This window comes from Lissotriton vulgaris, chromosome 8 (assembly GCF_964263255.1).
Source record: "Lissotriton vulgaris chromosome 8, aLisVul1.2, whole genome shotgun sequence".
In the NCBI taxonomy this organism is placed as follows: domain Eukaryota; kingdom Metazoa; phylum Chordata; class Amphibia; order Caudata; family Salamandridae; genus Lissotriton; species Lissotriton vulgaris.
Genome location: NC_141696.1, coordinates 488,423,544 through 488,451,101, shown reverse-complemented (window position 1 = coordinate 488,451,101; position 27,558 = coordinate 488,423,544).

Below are 27,558 nucleotides of genomic sequence, written 5' to 3'. Positions count from 1 at the left end.
CCTCCAAATGGTATTTAATTAACTTCCCGGGGTGAAGAAACCCTTTTTGAGAACTCAGAGGGAGTAAATTGGCCATTTTCATGCACTTTTAACCATTCCATAAATCTTGTGTTTAGGGCCCCTGGAAGCATGAAAATCACTTTAAACATGCTAATTTTAGCTCTAACACTGATGATCCACCTACAAATGTGAACTGACGTTCAAAAATAAAACATTTGAAAACTGACCATTTTCCACATTTCTGAAGCATGACGTAATGGGGGGTGTTATCTCTTTTGTCGAAAATCAGCTGTTTTTGCTCGAACATTAAATGCCTCCAAATGGTATTTAATTAACTTCCCGGGGTGAAGAAACCCTTTTTGAGAACTGGGAGTGAGTAAATTGGCCATTTTCATGCACTTTTAACCATTCCATAAATCTTGTGTTTAGGGCCTCTGGAAGCATGAAAATCACTTTAAACATGCTAATTTTAGCTCTAACACTGATGATCCACCTACAAATGTGAACTGACGTTCAAAAATAAAACATTTGAAAACGGACCATTTTCCACATTTCTGAAGCATGACGTAATGGGGGGGTGTTATCTCTTTTGTCGAAAATCAGCCGTTTTTGCTCGAACATTAAATGCCTCCAAATAGTATTTAATTCACTTCCCGAGCCCCTGGAAGCATGAAAATCACTTTAAACATGCTAATTTTAGCTCTAACACTGATGATCCACCTACAAATGTGAACTGACGTTCAAAAATAAAACATTTGAAAACGGACCATTTTCCACATTTCTGAAGCATGACGTAATGGGGGGGTGTTATCTCTTTTGTCGAAAATCAGCCGTTTTTGCTCGAACATTAAATGCCTCCAAATGGTATTTAATTACCTTCCCGGGGTGAAGAAACCCTTTTTGAGAACTCGGAGTGAGTAAATTTGCCATTTTCATGCACTTTTAACCATTCCATAAATCTTGTGTTTAGGGCCTCTGGAAGCATGAAAATCATTTTAAACATGCTAATTTTAGCTCTAACACTGATGATCCACCTACAAATGTGAACTGACGTTCAAAAATAAAACATTTGAAAACGGACCATTTTCCACATTTCTGAAGCATGACGTAATGGGGGGGTGTTATCTCTTTTGTCGAAAATCAGCCGTTTTTGCTCGAACATTAAATGCCTCCAAATGGTATTTAATTAACTTCCCAGGGTGAAGAAACCCTTTTTGAGAACTCAGAGTGAGTAAATTGGCCATTTTCATGCACTTTTAACCATTCCATAAATCTTGTGTTTAGGGCCCCTGGAAGCATGAAAATCACTTTAAACATGCTAATTTTAGCTCTAACACTGATGATCCACCTACAAATGTGAACTGACGTTCAAAAATAAAACATTTGAAAACGGACCATTTTCCACATTTCTGAAGCATGACGTAATGGGGGGGTGTTATCTCTTTTGTCGAAAATCAGCCGTTTTTGCTCGAACATTAAATGCCTCCAAATGGTATTTAATTAACTTCCCGGGGTGAAGAAACCCTTTTTGAGAACTCGGAGTGAGTAAATTGGCCATTTTCATGCACTTTTAACCATTCCATAAATCTTGTGTTTAGGGCCTCTGGAAGCATGAAAATCACTTTAAACATGCTAATTTTAGCTCTAACACTGATGATCCACCTACAAATGTGAACTGACGTTCAAAAATAAAACATTTGAAACGGACCATTTTCCACATTTCTGAAGCATGACGTAATGGGGGGGTGTTATCTCTTTTGTCGAAAATCAGCTGTTTTTGCTTGAACATTAAATGCCTCCAAATAGTATTTAAATTCACTTCCCGAGCCCCTGGAAGCATGAAAATCACTTTAAACGTGCTAATTTTAGCTCTAACACTGATGATCCACCTACAAATGTGAACTGACGTTCAAAAATAAAACATTTGAAAACGGACCATTTTCCACATTTCTGAAGCATGACGTAATGGGGGGGTGTTATCTCTTTTGTCAAAAATCAGCCGTTTTTGCTTGAACATTAAATGCCTCCAAATGGTATTTAATTAACTTCCCGGGGTGAAGAAACCCTTTTTGAGAACTCAGAGTGAGTAAATTGGCCATTTTCATGCACTTTTAACCATTCCATAAATCTTGTGTTTAGGGCCCCTGGAAGCATGAAAATCACTTTAAACATGCTAATTTTAGCTCTAACACTGATGATCCACCTACAAATGTGAACTGACGTTCAAAAATAAAACATTTGAAAACGGACCATTTTCCACATTTCTGAAGCATGACGTAATGGGGGGGTGTTATCTCTTTTGTCGAAAATCAGCCGTTTTTGCTAGAACATTAAATGCCTCCAAATGGTATTTAATTAACTTCCCGGGATGAAGAAACCCTTTTTGAGAACTCAGAGTGAGTAAATTGGCCATTTTCATGCACTTTTAACCATTCCATAAATCTTGTGTTTAGGGCCCCTGGAAGCATGAAAATCACTTTAAACATGCTAATTTTAGCTCTAACACTGATGATCCACCTACAAATGTGAACTGACGTTCAAAAATAAAACATTTGAAAACGGACCATTTTCCACATTTCTGAAGCATGACGTAATGGGGGGGTGTTATCTCTTTTGTCGAAAATCAGCCGTTTTTGCTCGAACATTAAATGCCTCCAAATGGTATTTAATTAACTTCCCGGGGTGAAGAAACCCTTTTTGAGAACTCGGAGTGAGTAAATTGGCCATTTTCATGCACTTTTAACCATTCCATAAATCTTGTGTTTAGGGCCTCTGGAAGCATGAAAATCACTTTAAACATGCTAATTTTAGCTCTAACACTGATGATCCACCTACAAATGTGAACTGACGTTCAAAAATAAAAAATTTGAAACGGACCATTTTCCACATTTCTGAAGCATGACGTAATGGGGGGGTGTTATCTCTTTTGTCGAAAATCAGCTGTTTTTGCTTGAACATTAAATGCCTCCAAATAGTATTTAATTCACTTCCCGAGCCCCTGGAAGCATGAAAATCACTTTAAACGTGCTAATTTTAGCTCTAACACTGATGATCCACCTACAAATGTGAACTGACGTTCAAAAATAAAACATTTGAAAACGGACCATTTTCCACATTTCTGAAGCATGACGTAATGGGGGGGTGTTATCTCTTTTGTCAAAAATCAGCCGTTTTTGCTTGAACATTAAATGCCTCCAAATGGTATTTAATTAACTTCCCGGGGTGAAGAAAGCCTTTTTGAGAACTCAGAGTGAGTAAATTGGCCATTTTCATGCACTTTTAACCAATTCCATAAATCTTGTGTTTAGGGCCCCTGGAAGCATGAAAATCACTTTAAACATGCTAATTTTAGCTCTAACACTGATGATCCACCTACAAATGTGAACTGACGTTCAAAAATAAAACATTTGAAAACGGACCATTTTCCACATTTCTGAAGCATGACGTAATGGGGGGGGTGTTATCTCTTTTGTCGAAAATCAGCCGTTTTTGCTTGTACATTAAATGCCTCCAAATAGTATTTAATTCACTTCCCGAGCCCCTGGAAGCATGAAAATCACTTTAAACATGCTAATTTTAGCTCTAACACTGATGATCCACCTACAAATGTGAACTGACGTTCAAAAATAAAACATTTGAAAACGGACCATTTTCCACATTTCTGAAGCATGACGTAATGGGGGGGTGTTATCTCTTTTGTCAAAAATCAGCCGTTTTTGCTTGAACATTAAATGCCTCCAAATTGTATTTAATTAACTTCCCGGGGTGAAGAAACCCTTTTTGAGAACTCAGAGTGAGTAAATTGGCCATTTTCATGCACTTTTAACCAATTCCATAAATCTTGTGTTTAGGGCCCCTGGAAGCATGAAAATCACTTTAAACATGCTAATTTTAGCTCTAACACTGATGATCCACCTACAAATGTGAACTGACGTTCAAAAATAAAACATTTGAAAACGGACCATTTTCCACATTTCTGAAGCATGACGTAATGGGGGGGGTGTTATCTCTTTTGTCGAAAATCAGCCGTTTTTGCTTGAACATTAAATGCCTCCAAATAGTATTTAATTCACTTCCCGAGCCCCTGGAAGCATGAGCATCACTTTAAACATGCTAATTTTAGCTCTAACACTGATGATCCACCTACAAATGTGAACTGACGTTCAAAAATAAAACATTTGAAAACGGATCATTTTCCACATTTCTGAAGCATGACGTAATGGGGGGGTGTTATCTCTTTTGTCGAAAATCAGCCGTTTTTGCTCGAACATTAAATGCTTCCAAATGGTATTTAAATAACTTCCCGGGGTGAAGAAACCCTTTTTGAGAACTTGGAGTGAGTAAATTGGCCATTTTCATGCACTTTTAACCATTCCATAAATCTTGTGTTTAGGGCCCCAGGAAGCATGAAAATCACTTTAAACATGCTAATTTTAGCTCTAACACTGATGATCCACCTAAAAATGTGAACTGACGTTCAAAAATAAAACATTTGAAAACGGACCATTTTCCACATTTCTGAAGCATGACGTAATGGGGGGGTGTTATCTCTTTTGTCGAAAATCAGCCGTTTTTGCTCGAACATTAAATGCCTCCAAATGGTATTTAATTAACTTCCTGGGGTGAAGAAACCCTTTTTGAGAACTCAGAGTGAGTAAATTGGCCATTTTCATGCACTTTTAACCATTCCATAAATCTTGTGTTTAGGGCCCCTGGAAGCATGAAAATCACTTTAAACATGCTAATTTTAGCTCTAACACTGATGATCCACCTACAACTGTGAACTGACGTTCAAAAATAAAACATTTGAAAACGGACCATTTTCCACATTTCTGAAGCATGACGTAATGGGGGGGTGTTATCTCTTTTGTCGAAAATCAGCTGTTTTTGCTTGAACATTAAATGCCTCCAAATAGTATTTAATTCACTTCCCGAGCCCCTGGAAGCATGAAAATCACTTTAAACATGCTAATTTTAGCTCTAACACTGATGATCCACCTACAAATGTGAACTGACGTTCAAAAATAAAACATTTGAAAAAGGACCATTTTCCACATTTCTGAAGCATGACGTAATGGGGGGGTGTTATCTCTTTTGTCAAAAATCAGCCGTTTTTGCTTGAACATTAAATGCCTCCAAATGGTATTTAATTAACTTCCCGGGGTGAAGAAACCCTTTTTGAGAACTCAGAGTGAGTAAATTGGCCATTTTCATGCACTTTTAACCATTCCATAAATCTTGTGTTTAGGGCCCCTGGAAGCATGAAAATCACTTTAAACATGCTAATTTTAGCTCTAACACTGATGATCCACCTACAAATGTGAACTGACGTTCAAAAATAAAACATTTGAAAACTCACCATTTTCCACATTTCTGAAGCATGACGTAATGGGGGGGTGTTATCTCTTTTGTAGAAAATCAGCTGTTTTTGCTCGAACATTAAATGCCTCCAAATGGTATTTAATTAACTTCCCGGGGTGAAGAAACCCTTTTTGAGAACTCGGAGTGAGTAAATTGGCCATTTTCATGCACTTTTAACCATTCCATAAATCTTGTGTTTAGGGCCCCTGGAAGCATGAAAATCACTTTAAACATGCTAATGTTAGCTCTAACACTGATGATCCACCTACAAATGTGAACTGACGTTCAAAAATAAAACATTTGAAAACGGACTATTTTCCACATTTCTGAAGCATGACGTAATGGGGGGGTGTTATCTCTTTTGTCGAAAATCAGCCGTTTTTGCTTGAACATTAAATGCCTCCAAATGGTATTTAATTAACTTCCCGGGGTGAAGAAACCCTTTTTGAGAACTCGGAGTGAGTAAATTGGCCATTTTCATGCACTTTTAACCATTCCATAAATCTTGTGTTTAGGGCCCCTGGAAGCATGAAAATCACTTTAAACATGCTAATTTTAGCTCTAACACTGATGATCCACCTACAAATGTGAACTGACGTTCAAAAATAAAACATTTGAAAACGGACCATTTTCCACATTTCTGAAGCATGACGTAATAGGGGGGTGTTATCTCTTTTGTCGAAAATCAGCCGTTTTTGCTTGAACATTAAATGCCTCCAAATAGTATTTAATTCACTTCCCGAGCCCCTGGAAGCATGAAAATCACTTTAAACATGCTAATTTTAGCTCTAACACTGATGATCCACCTACAAACGTGAACTGACGTTCAAAAATAAAACATTTGAAAACGGACCATTTTCCACATTTCTGAAGCATGACGTAATGGGGGGGTGTTATCTCTTTTGTCGAAAATCAGCCGTTTTTGCTCGAACATTAAATGCCTCCAAATGGTATTTAATTAACTTCCCAGGGTGAAGAAACCCTTTTTGAGAACTCAGAGTGAGTAAATTGGCCATTTTCATGCACTTTTAACCATTCCATAAATCTTGTGTTTAGGGCCCCTGGAAGCATGAAAATCACTTTAAACATGCTAATTTTAGCTCTAACACTGATGATCCACCTACAAATGTGAACTGACGTTCAAAAATAAAACATTTGAAAACGGACCATTTTCCACATTTCTGAAGCATGACGTAATGGGGGGGTGTTATCTCTTTTGTCGAAAATCAGCCGTTTTTGCTCGAACATTAAATGCCTCCAAATGGTATTTACTTAACTTCCCGGGGTGAAGAAACCCTTTTTGAGAACTCGGAGTGAGTAAATTGGCCATTTTCATGCACTTTTAACCATTCCATAAATCTTGTGTTTAGGGCCCCTGGAAGCATGAAAATCACTTTAAACATGCTAATTTTAGCTCTAACACTGATGATCCACCTACAAATGTGAACTGACGTTCAAAAATAAAACATTTGAAAACGGACCATTTTCCACATTTCTGAAGCATGACGTAATGGGGGGGTGTTATCTCTTTTGTCGAAAATCAGCCGTTTTTGCTCGAACATTAAATGCCTCCAAATGGTATTTAATTAACTTCCCGGGGTGAAGAAACCCTTTTTGAGAACTCAGAGTGAGTAAATTGGCCATTTTCATGCACTTTTAACCATTCGATAAATCTTGTGTTTAGGGCCTCTGGAAGCATGAAAATCACTTTAAACATGCTAATTTTAGCTCTAACACTGATGATCCACCTACAAATGTGAACTGACGATCAAAAATAAAACATTTGAAAACTGACCATTTTCCACATTTCTGAAGCATGACGTAATGGGGGGGTGTTATCTCTTTTGTCGAAAGTCAGCTGTTTTTGCTTGAACATTAAATGCCTCCAAATAGTATTTAATTCACTTCCCGAGCCCCTGGAAGCATGAAAATCAATTTAAACATGCTAATTTTAGCTCTAACACTGATGATCCACCTACAAATGTGAACTGACGTTCAAAAATAAAACATTTGAAAACGGACCATTTTCCACATTTCTGAAGCATGACGTAATGGGGGGGTGTTATCTCTTTTGTCAAAAATCAGCCGTTTTTGCTTGAACATTAAATGCCTCCAAATGGTATTTAATTAACTTCCCGGGGTGAAGAAACCCTTTTTGAGAACTCAGAGTGAGTAAATTGGCCATTTTCATGCACTTTTAACCAATTCAATAAATCTTGTGTTTAGGGCCCCTGGAAGCATGAAAATCACTTTAAACATGCTAATTTTAGCTCTAACACTGATGATCCACCTACAAATGTGAACTGACGTTCAAAAATAAAACATTTGAAAACGGACCATTTTCCACATTTCTGAAGCATGACATAATGGGGGTGTTATCTCTTTTGTCGAAAATCAGCTGTTTTTGCTTGAACATTAAATGCCTCCAAATAGTATTTAATTCACTTCCCGAGCCCCTGGAAGCATGAAAATCACTTTAAACATGCTAATTTTAGCTCTAACACTGATGATCCACCTACAAATGTGAACTGACATTCAAAAATAAAACATTTGAAAACGGACCATTTTCCACATTTCTGAAGCATGACGTAATGGGGGGGTGTTATCTCTTTTGTCAAAAATCAGCCGTTTTTGCTTGAACATTAAATGCCTCCAAATGGTATTTAATTAACTTCCCGGGGTGAAGAAACCCTTTTTGAGAACTCAGAGGGAGTAAATTGGCCATTTTCATGCACTTTTAACCATTCCATAAATCTTGTGTTTAGGGCCCCTGGAAGCATGAAAATCACTTTAAACATGCTAATTTTAGCTCTAACACTGATGATCCACCTACAAATGTGAACTGACGTTCAAAAATAAAACATTTGAAAACTGACCATTTTCCACATTTCTGAAGCATGACGTAATGGGGGGTGTTATCTCTTTTGTCGAAAATCAGCTGTTTTTGCTCGAACATTAAATGCCTCCAAATGGTATTTAATTAACTTCCCGGGGTGAAGAAACCCTTTTTGAGAACTGGGAGTGAGTAAATTGGCCATTTTCATGCACTTTTAACCATTCCATAAATCTTGTGTTTAGGGCCTCTGGAAGCATGAAAATCACTTTAAACATGCTAATTTTAGCTCTAACACTGATGATCCACCTACAAATGTGAACTGACGTTCAAAAATAAAACATTTGAAAACGGACCATTTTCCACATTTCTGAAGCATGACGTAATGGGGGGGTGTTATCTCTTTTGTCGAAAATCAGCCGTTTTTGCTCGAACATTAAATGCCTCCAAATAGTATTTAATTCACTTCCCGAGCCCCTGGAAGCATGAAAATCACTTTAAACATGCTAATTTTAGCTCTAACACTGATGATCCACCTACAAATGTGAACTGACGTTCAAAAATAAAACATTTGAAAACGGACCATTTTCCACATTTCTGAAGCATGACGTAATGGGGGGGTGTTATCTCTTTTGTCGAAAATCAGCCGTTTTTGCTCGAACATTAAATGCCTCCAAATGGTATTTAATTACCTTCCCGGGGTGAAGAAACCCTTTTTGAGAACTCGGAGTGAGTAAATTTGCCATTTTCATGCACTTTTAACCATTCCATAAATCTTGTGTTTAGGGCCTCTGGAAGCATGAAAATCATTTTAAACATGCTAATTTTAGCTCTAACACTGATGATCCACCTACAAATGTGAACTGACGTTCAAAAATAAAACATTTGAAAACGGACCATTTTCCACATTTCTGAAGCATGACGTAATGGGGGGGTGTTATCTCTTTTGTCGAAAATCAGCCGTTTTTGCTCGAACATTAAATGCCTCCAAATGGTATTTAATTAACTTCCCAGGGTGAAGAAACCCTTTTTGAGAACTCAGAGTGAGTAAATTGGCCATTTTCATGCACTTTTAACCATTCCATAAATCTTGTGTTTAGGGCCCCTGGAAGCATGAAAATCACTTTAAACATGCTAATTTTAGCTCTAACACTGATGATCCACCTACAAATGTGAACTGACGTTCAAAAATAAAACATTTGAAAACGGACCATTTTCCACATTTCTGAAGCATGACGTAATGGGGGGGTGTTATCTCTTTTGTCGAAAATCAGCCGTTTTTGCTCGAACATTAAATGCCTCCAAATGGTATTTAATTAACTTCCCGGGGTGAAGAAACCCTTTTTGAGAACTCGGAGTGAGTAAATTGGCCATTTTCATGCACTTTTAACCATTCCATAAATCTTGTGTTTAGGGCCTCTGGAAGCATGAAAATCACTTTAAACATGCTAATTTTAGCTCTAACACTGATGATCCACCTACAAATGTGAACTGACGTTCAAAAATAAAACATTTGAAACGGACCATTTTCCACATTTCTGAAGCATGACGTAATGGGGGGGTGTAATCTCTTTTGTCGAAAATCAGCTGTTTTTGCTTGAACATTAAATGCCTCCAAATAGTATTTAATTCACTTCCCGAGCCCCTGGAAGCATGAAAATCACTTTAAACGTGCTAATTTTAGCTCTAACACTGATGATCCACCTACAAATGTGAACTGACGTTCAAAAATAAAACATTTGAAAACGGACCATTTTCCACATTTCTGAAGCATGACGTAATGGGGGGGTGTTATCTCTTTTGTCAAAAATCAGCCGTTTTTGCTTGAACATTAAATGCCTCCAAATGGTATTTAATTAACTTCCCGGGGTGAAGAAACCCTTTTTGAGAACTCAGAGTGAGTAAATTGGCCATTTTCATGCACTTTTAACCATTCCATAAATCTTGTGTTTAGGGCCCCTGGAAGCATGAAAATCACTTTAAACATGCTAATTTTAGCTCTAACACTGATGATCCACCTACAAATGTGAACTGACGTTCAAAAATAAAACATTTGAAAACGGACCATTTTCCACATTTCTGAAGCATGACGTAATGGGGGGGTGTTATCTCTTTTGTCGAAAATCAGCCGTTTTTGCTAGAACATTAAATGCCTCCAAATGGTATTTAATTAACTTCCCGGGATGAAGAAACCCTTTTTGAGAACTCGGAGTGAGTAAATTGGCCATTTTCATGCACTTTTAACCATTCCATAAATCTTGTGTTTAGGGCCCCTGGAAGCATGAAAATCACTTTAAACATGCTAATGTTAGCTCTAACACTGATGATCCACCTACAAATGTGAACTGACGTTCAAAAATAAAACATTTGAAAACGGACTATTTTCCACATTTCTGAAGCATGACGTAATGGGGGGGTGTTATCTCTTTTGTCGAAAATCAGCCGTTTTTGCTTGAACATTAAATGCCTCCAAATGGTATTTAATTAACTTCCCGGGGTGAAGAAACCCTTTTTGAGAACTCGGAGTGAGTAAATTGGCCATTTTCATGCACTTTTAACCATTCCATAAATCTTGTGTTTAGGGCCCCTGGAAGCATGAAAATCACTTTAAACATGCTAATTTTAGCTCTAACACTGATGATCCACCTACAAATGTGAACTGACGTTCAAAAATAAAACATTTGAAAACGGACCATTTTCCACATTTCTGAAGCATGACGTAATAGGGGGGTGTTATCTCTTTTGTCGAAAATCAGCCGTTTTTGCTTGAACATTAAATGCCTCCAAATAGTATTTAATTCACTTCCCGAGCCCCTGGAAGCATGAAAATCACTTTAAACATGCTAATTTTAGCTCTAACACTGATGATCCACCTACAAACGTGAACTGACGTTCAAAAATAAAACATTTGAAAACGGACCATTTTCCACATTTCTGAAGCATGACGTAATGGGGGGGTGTTATCTCTTTTGTCGAAAATCAGCCGTTTTTGCTCGAACATTAAATGCCTCCAAATGGTATTTAATTAACTTCCCAGGGTGAAGAAACCCTTTTTGAGAACTCAGAGTGAGTAAATTGGCCATTTTCATGCACTTTTAACCATTCCATAAATCTTGTGTTTAGGGCCCCTGGAAGCATGAAAATCACTTTAAACATGCTAATTTTAGCTCTAACACTGATGATCCACCTACAAATGTGAACTGACGTTCAAAAATAAAACATTTGAAAACGGACCATTTTCCACATTTCTGAAGCATGACGTAATGGGGGGGGTGTTATCTCTTTTGTCGAAAATCAGCCGTTTTTGCTCGAACATTAAATGCCTCCAAATGGTATTTACTTAACTTCCCGGGGTGAAGAAACCCTTTTTGAGAACTCGGAGTGAGTAAATTGGCCATTTTCATGCACTTTTAACCATTCCATAAATCTTGTGTTTAGGGCCCCTGGAAGCATGAAAATCACTTTAAACATGCTAATTTTAGCTCTAACACTGATGATCCACCTACAAATGTGAACTGACGTTCAAAAATAAAACATTTGAAAACGGACCATTTTCCACATTTCTGAAGCATGACGTAATGGGGGGGTGTTATCTCTTTTGTCGAAAATCAGCCGTTTTTGCTCGAACATTAAATGCCTCCAAATGGTATTTAATTAACTTCCCGGGGTGAAGAAACCCTTTTTGAGAACTCAGAGTGAGTAAATTGGCCATTTTCATGCACTTTTAACCATTCGATAAATCTTGTGTTTAGGGCCTCTGGAAGCATGAAAATCACTTTAAACATGCTAATTTTAGCTCTAACACTGATGATCCACCTACAAATGTGAACTGACGATCAAAAATAAAACATTTGAAAACTGACCATTTTCCACATTTCTGAAGCATGACGTAATGGGGGGGTGTTATCTCTTTTGTCGAAAGTCAGCTGTTTTTGCTTGAACATTAAATGCCTCCAAATAGTATTTAATTCACTTCCCGAGCCCCTGGAAGCATGAAAATCAATTTAAACATGCTAATTTTAGCTCTAACACTGATGATCCACCTACAAATGTGAACTGACGTTCAAAAATAAAACATTTGAAAACGGACCATTTTCCACATTTCTGAAGCATGACGTAATGGGGGGGTGTTATCTCTTTTGTCAAAAATCAGCCGTTTTTGCTTGAACATTAAATGCCTCCAAATGGTATTTAATTAACTTCCCGGGGTGAAGAAACCCTTTTTGAGAACTCAGAGTGAGTAAATTGGCCATTTTCATGCACTTTTAACCAATTCAATAAATCTTGTGTTTAGGGCCCCTGGAAGCATGAAAATCACTTTAAACATGCTAATTTTAGCTCTAACACTGATGATCCACCTACAAATGTGAACTGACGTTCAAAAATAAAACATTTGAAAACGGACCATTTTCCACATTTCTGAAGCATGACATAATGGGGGGTGTTATCTCTTTTGTCGAAAATCAGCTGTTTTTGCTTGAACATTAAATGCCTCCAAATAGTATTTAATTCACTTCCCGAGCCCCTGGAAGCATGAAAATCACTTTAAACATGCTAATTTTAGCTCTAACACTGATGATCCACCTACAAATGTGAACTGACATTCAAAAATAAAACATTTGAAAACGGACCATTTTCCACATTTCTGAAGCATGACGTAATGGGGGGGTGTTATCTCTTTTGTCAAAAATCAGCCGTTTTTGCTTGAACATTAAATGCCTCCAAATGGTATTTAATTAACTTCCCGGGGTGAAGAAACCCTTTTTGAGAACTCAGAGGGAGTAAATTGGCCATTTTCATGCACTTTTAACCATTCCATAAATCTTGTGTTTAGGGCCCCTGGAAGCATGAAAATCACTTTAAACATGCTAATTTTAGCTCTAACACTGATGATCCACCTACAAATGTGAACTGACGTTCAAAAATAAAACATTTGAAAACTGACCATTTTCCACATTTCTGAAGCATGACGTAATGGGGGGTGTTATCTCTTTTGTCGAAAATCAGCTGTTTTTGCTCGAACATTAAATGCCTCCAAATGGTATTTAATTAACTTCCCGGGGTGAAGAAACCCTTTTTGAGAACTGGGAGTGAGTAAATTGGCCATTTTCATGCACTTTTAACCATTCCATAAATCTTGTGTTTAGGGCCTCTGGAAGCATGAAAATCACTTTAAACATGCTAATTTTAGCTCTAACACTGATGATCCACCTACAAATGTGAACTGACGTTCAAAAATAAAACATTTGAAAACGGACCATTTTCCACATTTCTGAAGCATGACGTAATGGGGGGGTGTTATCTCTTTTGTCGAAAATCAGCCGTTTTTGCTCGAACATTAAATGCCTCCAAATAGTATTTAATTCACTTCCCGAGCCCCTGGAAGCATGAAAATCACTTTAAACATGCTAATTTTAGCTCTAACACTGATGATCCACCTACAAATGTGAACTGACGTTCAAAAATAAAACATTTGAAAACGGACCATTTTCCACATTTCTGAAGCATGACGTAATGGGGGGGTGTTATCTCTTTTGTCGAAAATCAGCCGTTTTTGCTCGAACATTAAATGCCTCCAAATGGTATTTAATTACCTTCCCGGGGTGAAGAAACCCTTTTTGAGAACTCGGAGTGAGTAAATTTGCCATTTTCATGCACTTTTAACCATTCCATAAATCTTGTGTTTAGGGCCTCTGGAAGCATGAAAATCATTTTAAACATGCTAATTTTAGCTCTAACACTGATGATCCACCTACAAATGTGAACTGACGTTCAAAAATAAAACATTTGAAAACGGCCCATTTTCCACATTTCTGAAGCATGACGTAATGGGGGGGTGTTATCTCTTTTGTCGAAAATCAGCCGTTTTTGCTCGAACATTAAATGCCTCCAAATGGTATTTAATTAACTTCCCAGGGTGAAGAAACCCTTTTTGAGAACTCAGAGTGAGTAAATTGGCCATTTTCATGCACTTTTAACCATTCCATAAATCTTGTGTTTAGGGCCCCTGGAAGCATGAAAATCACTTTAAACATGCTAATTTTAGATCTAACACTGATGATCCACCTACAAATGTGAACTGACGTTCAAAAATAAAACATTTGAAAACGGACCATTTTCCACATTTCTGAAGCATGACGTAATGGGGGGGTGTTATCTCTTTTGTCGAAAATCAGCCGTTTTTGCTCGAACATTAAATGCCTCCAAATGGTATTTAATTAACTTCCCGGGGTGAAGAAACCCTTTTTGAGAACTCGGAGTGAGTAAATTGGCCATTTTCATGCACTTTTAACCATTCCATAAATCTTGTGCTTAGGGCCTCTGGAAGCATGAAAATCACTTTAAACATGCTAATTTTAGCTCTAACACTGATGATCCACCTACAAATGTGAACTGACGTTCAAAAATAAAACATTTGAAACGGACCATTTTCCACATTTCTGAAGCATGACGTAATGGGGGGGTGTTATCTCTTTTGTCGAAAATCAGCTGTTTTTGCTTGAACATTAAATGCCTCCAAATAGTATTTAATTCACTTCCCGAGCCCCTGGAAGCATGAAAATCACTTTAAACGTGCTAATTTTAGCTCTAACACTGATGATCCACCTACAAATGTGAACTGACGTTCAAAAATAAAACATTTGAAAACGGACCATTTTCCACATTTCTGAAGCATGACGTAATGGGGGGGTGTTATCTCTTTTGTCAAAAATCAGCCGTTTTTGCTTGAACATTAAATGCCTCCAAATGGTATTTAATTAACTTCCCGGGGTGAAGAAACCCTTTTTGAGAACTCAGAGTGAGTAAATTGGCCATTTTCATGCACTTTTAACCATTCCATAAATCTTGTGTTTAGGGCCCCTGGAAGCATGAAAATCACTTTAAACATGCTAATTTTAGCTCTAACACTGATGATCCACCTACAAATGTGAACTGACGTTCAAAAATAAAACATTTGAAAACGGACCATTTTCCACATTTCTGAAGCATGACGTAATGGGGGGGTGTTATCTCTTTTGTCGAAAATCAGCCGTTTTTGCTAGAACATTAAATGCCTCCAAATGGTATTTAATTAACTTCCCGGGATGAAGAAACCCTTTTTGAGAACTCAGAGTGAGTAAATTGGCCATTTTCATGCACTTTTAACCATTCCATAAATCTTGTGTTTAGGGCCCCTGGAAGCATGAAAATCACTTTAAACATGCTAATTTTAGCTCTAACACTGATGATCCACCTACAAATGTGAACTGACGTTCAAAAATAAAACATTTGAAAACGGACCATTTTCCACATTTCTGAAGCATGACGTAATGGGGGGGTGTTATCTCTTTTGTCGAAAATCAGCCGTTTTTGCTCGAACATTAAATGCCTCCAAATGGTATTTAATTAACTTCCCGGGGTGAAGAAACCCTTTTTGAGAACTCGGAGTGAGTAAATTGGCCATTTTCATGCACTTTTAACCATTCCATAAATCTTGTGTTTAGGGCCTCTGGAAGCATGAAAATCACTTTAAACATGCTAATTTTAGCTCTAACACTGATGATCCACCTACAAATGTGAACTGACGTTCAAAAATAAAAAATTTGAAACGGACCATTTTCCACATTTCTGAAGCATGACGTAATGGGGGGGTGTTATCTCTTTTGTCGAAAATCAGCTGTTTTTGCTTGAACATTAAATGCCTCCAAATAGTATTTAATTCACTTCCCGAGCCCCTGGAAGCATGAAAATCACTTTAAACGTGCTAATTTTAGCTCTAACACTGATGATCCACCTACAAATGTGAACTGACGTTCAAAAATAAAACATTTGAAAACGGACCATTTTCCACATTTCTGAAGCATGACGTAATGGGGGGGTGTTATCTCTTTTGTCAAAAATCAGCCGTTTTTGCTTGAACATTAAATGCCTCCAAATGGTATTTAATTAACTTCCCGGGGTGAAGAAAGCCTTTTTGAGAACTCAGAGTGAGTAAATTGACCATTTTCATGCACTTTTAACCAATTCCATAAATCTTGTGTTTAGGGCCCCTGGAAGCATGAAAATCACTTTAAACATGCTAATTTTAGCTCTAACACTGATGATCCACCTACAAATGTGAACTGACGTTCAAAAATAAAACATTTGAAAACGGACCATTTTCCACATTTCTGAAGCATGACGTAATGGGGGGGTGTTATCTCTTTTGTCGAAAATCAGCCGTTTTTGCTTGTACATTAAATGCCTCCAAATAGTATTTAATTCACTTCCCGAGCCCCTGGAAGCATGAAAATCACTTTAAACGTGCTAATTTTAGCTCTAACACTGATGATCCACCTACAAATGTGAACTGACGTTCAAAAATAAAACATTTGAAAACGGACCATTTTCCACATTTCTGAAGAATGACGTAATGGGGGGGTGTTATCTCTTTTGTCAAAAATCAGCCGTTTTTGCTTGAACATTAAATGCTCTAAATGGTATTTAATTAACTTCCCAGGGTGAAGAAACCCTTTTTGAGAACTCAGAGTGAGTAAATTGGCCATTTTCATGCACTTTTAACCATTCCATAAATCTTGTGTTTAGGGCCCCTGGAAGCATGAAAATCACTTTAAACATGCTAATTTTAGCTCTAACACTGATGATCCACCTACAAATGTGAACTGACGTTCAAAAATAAAACATTTGAAAACGGACCATTTTCCACATTTCTGAAGCATGACGTAATGGGGGGGGTGTTATCTCTTTTGTCGAAAATCAGCTGTTTTTGCTTGAACATTAAATGCCTCCAAATAGTATTTAATTCACTTCCCGAGCCCCTGGAAGCATGAAAATCACTTTAAACGTGCTAATTTTAGCTCTAACACTGATGATCCACCTACAAATGTGAACTGACGTTCAAAAATAAAACATTTGAAAACGGACCATTTTCCACATTTCTGAAGAATGACGTAATGGGGGGGTGTTATCTCTTTTGTCAAAAATCAGCCGTTTTTGCTTGAACATTAAATGCTCTAAATGGTATTTAATTAACTTCCCGGGGTGAAGAAACCCTTTTTGAGAACTCAGAGTGAGTAAATTGGCCATTTTCATGCACTTTTAACCATTCCATAAATCTTGTGTTTGGGGCCCCTGGAAGCATGAAAATCACTTTAAACATGCTAATTTTAGCTCTAACACTGATGATCCACCTACAAATGTGAACTGACGTTCAAAAATAAAACATTTGAAAACGGACCATTTTCCACATTTCTGAAGCATGACGTAATGGGGGGGGTGTTATCTCTTTTGTCGAAAATCAGCCGTTTTTGCTTGAACATTAAATGCCTCCAAATAGTATTTAATTCACTTCCCGAGCCCCTGGAAGCATGAAAATCACTTTAAACATGCTAATTTTAGCTCTAACACTGATGATCCACCTACAAACGTGAACTGACGTTCAAAAATAAAACATTTGAAAACGGACCATTTTCCACATTTCTGAAGCATGACGTAATGGGGGGGTGTTATCTCTTTTGTCGAAAATCAGCCATTTTTGCTCGAACATTAAATGCCTCCAAATGGTATTTAATTAACTTCCTGGGGTGAAGAAACCCTTTTTGAGAACTCGGAGTGAGTAAATTGGCCATTTTCATGCACTTTTAACCATTCCATAAATCTTGTGTTTAGGGCCCCTGGAAGCATGAAAATCACTTTAAACATGCTAATGTTAGCTCTAACACTGATGATCCACCTACAAATGTGAACTGACGTTCAAAAATGAAACATTTGAAAACGGACTATTTTCCACATTTCTGAAGCATGACGTAATGGGGGGGTGTTATCTCTTTTGTCAAAAATCAGCCGTTTTTGCTTGAACATTAAATGCCTCCAAATGGTATTTAATTAACTTCCCGGGGTGAAGAAACCCTTTTTGAGAACTCGGAGTGAGTAAATTGGCCATTTTCATGCACTTTTAACCATTCCATAAATCTTGTGTTTAGGGCCCCTGGAAGCATGAAAATCACTTTAAACATGCTAATTTTAGCTCTAACACTGATGATCCACCTACAACTGTGAACTGACGTTCAAAAATAAAACATTTGAAAACGGACCATTTTCCACATTTCTGAAGCATGACGTAATGGGGGGGTGTTATCTCTTTTGTCGAAAATCAGCTGTTTTTGCTTTAACATTAAATGCCTCCAAATAGTATTTAATTCACTTCCCGAGCCCATGGAAGCATGAAAATCACTTTAAACATGCTAATTTTAGCTCTAACACTGATGATCCACCTACAAATGTGAACTGACGTTCAAAAATAAAACATTTGAAAACGGACCAATTTCCACATTTCTGAAGCATGACGTAATGGGGGGGTGTTATCTCTTTTGTCGAAAATCAGCCGTTTTTGCTTGAACATTAAATGCCTCCAAATGGTATTTAATTAACTTCCCGGGGTGAAGAAACCCTTTTTGAGAACTCGGAGTGAGTAAATTGGCCATTTTCATGCACTTTTAACCATTCCATAAATCTTGTGTTTAGGGCCCCTGGAAGCATGAAAATCACTTTAAACATGCTAATTTTAGCTCTAACACTGATGATCCACCTACAAATGTGAACTGACGTTCAAAAATAAAACATTTGAAAACGGACCATTTTCCACATTTCTGAAGCATGACGTAATGGGGGGGGGTGTTATCTCTTTTGTCGAAAATCAGCCGTTTTTGCTTGAACATTAAATGCCTCCAAATAGTATTTAATTCACTTCCCGAGCCCCTGGAAGCATGAAAATCACTTTAAACATGCTAATTTTAGCTCTAACACTGATGATCCACCTACAAACGTGAACTGACGTTCAAAAATAAAACATTTGAAAACGGACCATTTTCCACATTTCTGAAGCATGACGTAATGGGGGAGTGTTATCTCTTTTGTCGAAAATCAGCCGTTTTTGCTCGAACATTAAATGCCTCCAAATGGTATTTAATTAACTTCCCGGGGTGAAGAAACCCTTTTTGAGAACTCGGAGTGAGTAAATTGGCCATTTTCATGCACTTTTAACCATTCCATAAATCTTGTGTTTAGGGCCCCTGGAAGCATGAAAATCACTTTAAACATGCTAATGTTAGCTCTAACACTGATGATCCACCTACAAATGTGAACTGAAGTTCAAAAATAAAACATTTGAAAACGGACTATTTTCCACATTTCTGAAGCATGACGTAATGGGGGGGTGTTATCTCTTTTGTCGAAAATCAGCCTTTTTTGCTTGAACATTAAATGCCTCCAAATGGTATTTAATTAACTTCCCGGGGTGAAGAAACCCTTTTTGAGAACTCGGAGTGAGTAAATTGGCCATTTTCATGCACTTTTAACCATTCCCTAAATCTTGTGTTTAGGGCCCCTGGAAGCATGAAAATCACTTTAAACATGCTAATTTTAGCTCTAACACTGATGATCCACCTACAACTGTGAACTGACGTTCAAAAATAAAACATTTGAAAACGGACCATTTTCCACATTTCTGAAGCATGACGTAATGGGGGGGTGTTATCTCTTTTGTCGAAAATCAGCTGTTTTTGCTTGAACATTAAATGCCTCCAAATAGTATTTAATTCACTTCCCGAGCCCATGGAAGCATGAAAATCACTTTAAACATGCTAATTTTAGCTCTAACACTGATGATCCACCTACAAATGTGAACTGACGTTCAAAAATAAAACATTTGAAAACGGACCAATTTCCCCATTTCTGAAGCATGACGTAATGGGGGGGTGTTATCTCTTTTGTCGAAAATCAGCCGTTTTTGCTTGAACATTAAATGCCTCCAAATAGTATTTAATTCACTTCCCGAGCCCCTGGAAGCATGAAAATCACTTTAAACATGCTAATTTTAGCTCTAACACTGATGATCCACCTACAAATGTGAACTGATGTTCAAAAATAAAACATTTGAAAACGGACTATTTTCCACATTTCTGAAGCATGACGTAATGGGGGGGTGTTATCTCTTTTGTCGAAAATCAGCCGTTTTTGCTTGAACATTAAATGCCTCCAAATGGTATTTAATTAACTTCCCGGGGTGAAGAAACCCTTTTTGAGAACTCGGAGTGAGTAAATTGGCCATTTTCATGCACTTTTAACCATTCCATAAATCTTGTGTTTAGGGCCCCTGGAAGCATGAAAATCACTTTAAACATGCTAATTTTAGCTCTAACACTGATGATCCACCTACAAATGTGAACTGACGTTCAAAAATAAAACATTTGAAAACGGACCATTTTCCACATTTCTGAAGCATGACGTAATGGGGGGGGTGTTATCTCTTTTGTCGAAAATCAGCCGTTTTTGCTTGAACATTAAATGCCTCCAAATAGTATTTAATTCACTTCCCGAGCCCCTGGAAGCATGAAAATCACTTTAAACATGCTAATTTTAGCTCTAACACTGATGATCCACCTACAAACGTGAACTGACGTTCAAAAATAAAACATTTGAAAACGGACCATTTTCCACATTTCTGAAGCATGACGTAATGGGGGAGTGTTATCTCTTTTGTCGAAAATCAGCCGTTTTTGCTCGAACATTAAATGCCTCCAAATGGTATTTAATTAACTTCCCGGGGTGAAGAAACCCTTTTTGAGAACTCGGAGTGAGTAAATTGGCCATTTTCATGCACTTTTAACCATTCCATAAATCTTGTGTTTAGGGCCCCTGGAAGCATGAAAATCACTTTAAACATGCTAATGTTAGCTCTAACACTGATGATCCACCTACAAATGTGAACTGAAGTTCAAAAATAAAACATTTGAAAACGGACTATTTTCCACATTTCTGAAGCATGACGTAATGGGGGGGTGTTATCTCTTTTGTCGAAAATCAGCCTTTTTTGCTTGAACATTAAATGCCTCCAAATGGTATTTAATTAACTTCCCGGGGTGAAGAAACCCTTTTTGAGAACTCGGAGTGAGTAAATTGGCCATTTTCATGCACTTTTAACCATTCCATAAATCTTGTGTTTAGGGCCCCTGGAAGCATGAAAATCACTTTAAACATGCTAATTTTAGCTCTAACACTGATGATCCACCTACAAATGTGAACTGACGTTCAAAAATAAAACATTTGAAAACGGACCATTTTCCACATTTCTGAAGCATGACGTAATGGGGGGGGTGTTATCTCTTTTGTCGAAAATCAGCCGTTTTTGCTTGAACATTAAATGCCTCCAAATAGTATTTAATTCACTTCCCGAGCCCCTGGAAGCATGAAAATCACTTTAAACATGCTAATTTTAGCTCTAACACTGATGATCCACCTACAAACGTGAACTGACGTTCAAAAATAAAACATTTGAAAACGGACCATTTTCCACATTTCTGAAGCATGACGTAATGGGGGAGTGTTATCTCTTTTGTCGAAAATCAGCCGTTTTTGCTCGAACATTAAATGCCTCCAAATGGTATTTAATTAACTTCCCGGGGTGAAGAAACCCTTTTTGAGAACTCGGAGTGAGTAAATTGGCCATTTTCATGCACTTTTAACCATTCCATAAATCTTGTGTTTAGGGCCCCTGGAAGCATGAAAATCACTTTAAACATGCTAATGTTAGCTCTAACACTGATGATCCACCTACAAATGTGAACTGAAGTTCAAAAATAAAACATTTGAAAACGGACTATTTTCCACATTTCTGAAGCATGACGTAATGGGGGGGTGTTATCTCTTTTGTCGAAAATCAGCCTTTTTTGCTTGAACATTAAATGCCTCCAAATGGTATTTAATTAACTTCCCGGGGTGAAGAAACCCTTTTTGAGAACTCGGAGTGAGTAAATTGGCCATTTTCATGCACTTTTAACCATTCCCTAAATCTTGTGTTTAGGGCCCCTGGAAGCATGAAAATCACTTTAAACATGCTAATTTTAGCTCTAACACTGATGATCCACCTACAACTGTGAACTGACGTTCAAAAATAAAACATTTGAAAACGGACCATTTTCCACATTTCTGAAGCATGACGTAATGGGGGGGTGTTATCTCTTTTGTCGAAAATCAGCTGTTTTTGCTTGAACATTAAATGCCTCCAAATAGTATTTAATTCACTTCCCGAGCCCATGGAAGCATGAAAATCACTTTAAACATGCTAATTTTAGCTCTAACACTGATGATCCACCTACAAATGTGAACTGACGTTCAAAAATAAAACATTTGAAAACGGACCAATTTCCACATTTCTGAAGCATGACGTAATGGGGGGGTGTTATCTCTTTTGTCGAAAATCAGCCGTTTTTGCTCGAACATTAAATGCCTCCAAATGGTATTTAATTAACTTCCCGGGGTGAAGAAACCCTTTTTGAGAACTCAGAGTGAGTAAATTGGCCATTTTCATGCACTTTTAACCATTCCATAAATCTTGTGTTTAGGGCCCCTGGAAGCATGAAAATCACTTTAAACATGCTAATTTTAGCTCTAACACTGATGATCTACCTACAACTGTGAACTGACGTTCAAAAATAAAACATTTGAAAACGGACCATTTTCCACATTTCTGAAGCATGACGTATTTGGGGGGTGTTATCTCTTTTGTCGAAAATCAGCTGTTTTTGCTTGAACATTAAATGCCTCCAAATAGTATTTAATTCACTTCCCGAGCCCATGGAAGCATGAAAATCACTTTAAACATGCTAATTTTAGCTCTAACACTGATGATCCACCTACAAATGTGAACTGACGTTCAAAAATAAAACATTTGAAAACGGACCAATTTCCACATTTCTGAAGCATGACGTAATGGGGGGGTGTTATCTCTTTTGTCGAAAATCAGCCGTTTTTGCTCGAACATTAAATGCCTCCAAATGGTATTTAATTAACTTCCCGGGGTGAAGAAACCCTTTTTGAGAACTCAGAGTGAGTAAATTGGCCATTTTCATGCACTTTTAACCATTCCATAAATCTTGTGTTTAGGGCCCCTGGAAGCATGAAAATCACTTTAAACATGCTAATTTTAGCTCTAACACTGATGATCTACCTACAACTGTGAACTGACGTTCAAAAATAAAACATTTGAAAACGGACCATTTTCCACATTTCTGAAGCATGACGTAATGGGGGGGGTGTTATCTCTTTTGTCGAAAATCAGCCGTTTTTGCTTGAACATTAAATGCCTCCAAATAGTATTTAATTCACTTCCCGAGCCCCTGGAAGCATGAAAATCACTTTAAACATGCTAATTTTAGCTCTAACACTGATGATCCACCTACAAACGTGAACTGACGTTCAAAAATAAAACATTTGAAAACGGACCATTTTCCACATTTCTGAAGCATGACGTAATGGGGGAGTGTTATCTCTTTTGTCGAAAATCAGCCGTTTTTGCTCGAACATTAAATGCCTCCAAATGGTATTTAATTAACTTCCCGGGGTGAAGAAACCCTTTTTGAGAACTCGGAGTGAGTAAATTGGCCATTTTCATGCACTTTTAACCATTCCATAAATCTTGTGTTTAGGGCCCCTGGAAGCATGAAAATCACTTTAAACATGCTAATGTTAGCTCTAACACTGATGATCCACCTACAAATGTGAACTGAAGTTCAAAAATAAAACATTTGAAAACGGACTATTTTCCACATTTCTGAAGCATGACGTGATGGGGGGGTGTTATCTCTTTTGTCGAAAATCAGCCTTTTTTGCTTGAACATTAAATGCCTCCAAATGGTATTTAATTAACTTCCCGGGGTGAAGAAACCCTTTTTGAGAACTCGGAGTGAGTAAATTGGCCATTTTCATGCACTTTTAACCATTCCCTAAATCTTGTGTTTAGGGCCCCTGGAAGCATGAAAATCACTTTAAACATGCTAATTTTAGCTCTAACACTGATGATCCACCTACAACTGTGAACTGACGTTCAAAAATAAAACATTTGAAAACGGACCATTTTCCACATTTCTGAAGCATGACGTAATGGGGGGGTGTTATCTCTTTTGTCGAAAATCAGCTGTTTTTGCTTGAACATTAAATGCCTCCAAATAGTATTTAATTCACTTCCCGAGCCCATGGAAGCATGAAAATCACTTTAAACATGCTAATTTTAGCTCTAACACTGATGATCCACCTACAAATGTGAACTGACGTTCAAAAATAAAACATTTGAAAACGGACCAATTTCCACATTTCTGAAGCATGACGTAATGGGGGGGTGTTATCTCTTTTGTCGAAAATCAGCCGTTTTTGCTCGAACATTAAATGCCTCCAAATGGTATTTAATTAACTTCCCGGGGTGAAGAAACCCTTTTTGAGAACTCAGAGTGAGTAAATTGGCCATTTTCATGCACTTTTAACCATTCCATAAATCTTGTGTTTAGGGCCCCTGGAAGCATGAAAATCACTTTAAACATGCTAATTTTAGCTCTAACACTGATGATCTACCTACAACTGTGAACTGACGTTCAAAAATAAAACATTTGAAAACGGACCATTTTCCACATTTCTGAAGCATGACGTAATGGGGGGGTGTTATCTCTTTTGTCGAAAATCAGCTGTTTTTGCTTGAACATTAAATGCCTCCAAATAGTATTTAATTCACTTCCCGAGCCCATGGAAGCATGAAAATCACTTTAAACATGCTAATTTTAGCTCTAACACTGATGATCCACCTACAAATGTGAACTGACGTTCAAAAATAAAACATTTGAAAACGGACCAATTTCCACATTTCTGAAGCATGACGTAATGGGGGGGTGTTATCTCTTTTGTCGAAAATCAGCCGTTTTTGCTCGAACATTAAATGCCTCCAAATGGTATTTAATTAACTTCCCGGGGTGAAGAAACCCTTTTTGAGAACTCAGAGTGAGTAAATTGGCCATTTTCATGCACTTTTAACCATTCCATAAATCTTGTGTTTAAGGCCCCTGGAAGCATGAAAATCACTTTAAACATGCTAATTTTAGCTCTAACACTGATGATCCACCTACAAATGTGAACTGACGTTCAAAAATAAAACATTTGAAAACGGACCATTTTCCACATTTCTGAAGCATGACGTAATGGGGGGGGTGTTATCTCTTTTGTCGAAAATCAGCCGTTTTTGCTTGAACATTAAATGCCTCCAAATAGTATTTAATTCACTTCCCGAGCCCCTGGAAGCATGAAAATCACTTTAAACATGCTAATTTTAGCTCTAACACTGATGATCCACCTACAAACGTGAACTGACGTTCAAAAATAAAACATTTGAAAACGGACCATTTTCCACATTTCTGAAGCATGACGTAATGGGGGAGTGTTATCTCTTTTGTCGAAAATCAGCCGTTTTTGCTCGAACATTAAATGCCTCCAAATGGTATTTAATTAACTTCCCGGGGTGAAGAAACCCTTTTTGAGAACTCGGAGTGAGTAAATTGGCCATTTTCATGCACTTTTAACCATTCCATAAATCTTGTGTTTAGGGCCCCTGGAAGCATGAAAATCACTTTAAACATGCTAATGTTAGCTCTAACACTGATGATCCACCTACAAATGTGAACTGAAGTTCAAAAATAAAACATTTGAAAACGGACTATTTTCCACATTTCTGAAGCATGACGTAATGGGGGGGTGTTATCTCTTTTGTCGAAAATCAGCCTTTTTTGCTTGAACATTAAATGCCTCCAAATGGTATTTAATTAACTTCCCGGGGTGAAGAAACCCTTTTTGAGAACTCGGAGTGAGTAAATTGGCCATTTTCATGCACTTTTAACCATTCCCTAAATCTTGTGTTTAGGGCCCCTGGAAGCATGAAAATCACTTTAAACATGCTAATTTTAGCTCTAACACTGATGATCCACCTACAACTGTGAACTGACGTTCAAAAATAAAACATTTGAAAACGGACCATTTTCCACATTTCTGAAGCATGACGTAATGGGGGGGTGTTATCTCTTTTGTCGAAAATCAGCTGTTTTTGCTTGAACATTAAATGCCTCCAAATAGTATTTAATTCACTTCCCGAGCCCATGGAAGCATGAAAATCACTTTAAACATGCTAATTTTAGCTCTAACACTGATGATCCACCTACAAATGTGAACTGACGTTCAAAAATAAAACATTTGAAAACGGACCAATTTCCCCATTTCTGAAGCATGACGTAATGGGGGGGTGTTATCTCTTTTGTCGAAAATCAGCCGTTTTTGCTTGAACATTAAATGCCTCCAAATAGTATTTAATTCACTTCCCGAGCCCCTGGAAGCATGAAAATCACTTTAAACATGCTAATTTTAGCTCTAACACTGATGATCCACCTACAAATGTGAACTGATGTTCAAAAATAAAACATTTGAAAACGGACTATTTTCCACATTTCTGAAGCATGACGTAATGGGGGGGTGTTATCTCTTTTGTCGAAAATCAGCCGTTTTTGCTTGAACATTAAATGCCTCCAAATGGTATTTAATTAACTTCCCGGGGTGAAGAAACCCTTTTTGAGAACTCGGAGTGAGTAAATTGGCCATTTTCATGCACTTTTAACCATTCCATAAATCTTGTGTTTAGGGCCCCTGGAAGCATGAAAATCACTTTAAACATGCTAATTTTAGCTCTAACACTGATGATCCACCTACAAATGTGAACTGACGTTCAAAAATAAAACATTTGAAAACGGACCATTTTCCACATTTCTGAAGCATGACGTAATGGGGGGGGGTGTTATCTCTTTTGTCGAAAATCAGCCGTTTTTGCTTGAACATTAAATGCCTCCAAATAGTATTTAATTCACTTCCCGAGCCCCTGGAAGCATGAAAATCACTTTAAACATGCTAATTTTAGCTCTAACACTGATGATCCACCTACAAACGTGAACTGACGTTCAAAAATAAAACATTTGAAAACGGACCATTTTCCACATTTCTGAAGCATGACGTAATGGGGGAGTGTTATCTCTTTTGTCGAAAATCAGCCGTTTTTGCTCGAACATTAAATGCCTCCAAATGGTATTTAATTAACTTCCCGGGGTGAAGAAACCCTTTTTGAGAACTCGGAGTGAGTAAATTGGCCATTTTCATGCACTTTTAACCATTCCATAAATCTTGTGTTTAGGGCCCCTGGAAGCATGAAAATCACTTTAAACATGCTAATGTTAGCTCTAACACTGATGATCCACCTACAAATGTGAACTGAAGTTCAAAAATAAAACATTTGAAAACGGACTATTTTCCACATTTCTGAAGCATGACGTAATGGGGGGGTGTTATCTCTTTTGTCGAAAATCAGCCTTTTTTGCTTGAACATTAAATGCCTCCAAATGGTATTTAATTAACTTCCCGGGGTGAAGAAACCCTTTTTGAGAACTCGGAGTGAGTAAATTGGCCATTTTCATGCACTTTTAACCATTCCATAAATCTTGTGTTTAGGGCCCCTGGAAGCATGAAAATCA